A 1,451-nucleotide genomic window follows, 5' to 3' on the forward strand; every position below is an offset into this window, starting at 1 on the left:
ACAGATGCTTCCAGGTGAATTAAAACTTTATTTGATAAAACAAACTGAGAATCATTGGATTGAGAATCATCAGTCTAGACAAAGCCTCTTATTTAACCCTTGAAGAACTGAGGCTCATGTAGATCAATGGTCTTATTAACATCACCCGGTTAGTAGGTCAGTTACAGAACTTATCCTGGAATCTGGTTCAAGTAGGAACCTGTTCAGCGAGAATACATTTCCTTGTCCACTTTCCATTGTTTTTTCATACTAATAAACTTATACACACTTGGTCAGCTGTTTTTTTTCCTCCTGAAGGCTGCTTTATCCTGTGTGTCATGGATCTGTTTATCTAAAGGACATATATTGCAACTACAGCAATTTTGCCCTTAATTGCCCAATTCTAGAAGGGCTGGTGAGGCCCTCTGGGGGGGCACCACCAAGGATGCCTAAGGCAGATTCTGGATGAACTGGGACTAAGGATATTTGCTAAAGGAGAGACTAAATGTAGCACCTAATCTTACCTGCTAAGCACTGATTTAGGAACTCGACACAAGTGTTTTCTATGTCCAAAGCAACCATTGTAGCTCAAGGGAATTTCTTGAAGCTTCCAACATGTTTGAAGAAATGCATATGCTGGGAGAGTATGGTGCTGCTCTACAACATTTTATAGTGGTAGGTGTAGAGGCTCTTTAAACATATATATGCACCAGCACAGGTACCTGATCAGCCAACTCATACACAGTAAAAGGGTATAATCAAGCTCCATACCTCTGGCTCTCTGAGACTAATCTCAGCTCAGGTGGTCCCTGGAAAAGTCAGGGGCTAGATCTCACCTACAGGGCAGTCAATAATTGACGACCTGCACAGATGCATCTGACAAGACACATAAAACAAACTCATTCTTGATAAGACAGTAAAGATGCATAGCACATACTGGGGCCCCTATCGCATAAAATTTCCTGTTTCCAGAGTACCAATTTGGTAGTCAGCTGGCAATTTCACAGTCACACATTCCCTCTCATTGGCTTTTGCAGAATTACAATGACTTGAAATATAAGAACTGTTTGGTGGTCCTGGGCCTGAGCCCTCCCCCAGGGTGTGCAGCCACCACTATTGCACACTGCAGGAGTGGACACAGAGCCCCTCCTGGGCTAGGCCTGCTCTTAGAGTAGACAGTCCTGGGAGTATTCTCTGAGTAGAGGAACAAACAGGACTACGATTCTGCCAACATTTCAGGTTAAAGAACAAGAGTTAGTCTAAGAAATTTTTTATGAACCTCAGAAAGAGGTAAATATCCCTTCTTCTGTGTTTACAAAGCAATCACTGGGTACTGCTTTTGTTGAAATCAGATTAAGAGCTTATGAATCTCTCTCCTGCTAGGTGGCAAGTCACTTGAGGAGAGTCTCAACAGAGAACAGGGCATGATACTAACGATCACGCAAAGTCTTCTGATTTTGGAAATGGATATG

This window comes from Galeopterus variegatus, unplaced genomic scaffold, assembly GCF_000696425.1.
Source record: "Galeopterus variegatus unplaced genomic scaffold, G_variegatus-3.0.2 Scaffold14660, whole genome shotgun sequence".
In the NCBI taxonomy this organism is placed as follows: domain Eukaryota; kingdom Metazoa; phylum Chordata; class Mammalia; order Dermoptera; family Cynocephalidae; genus Galeopterus; species Galeopterus variegatus.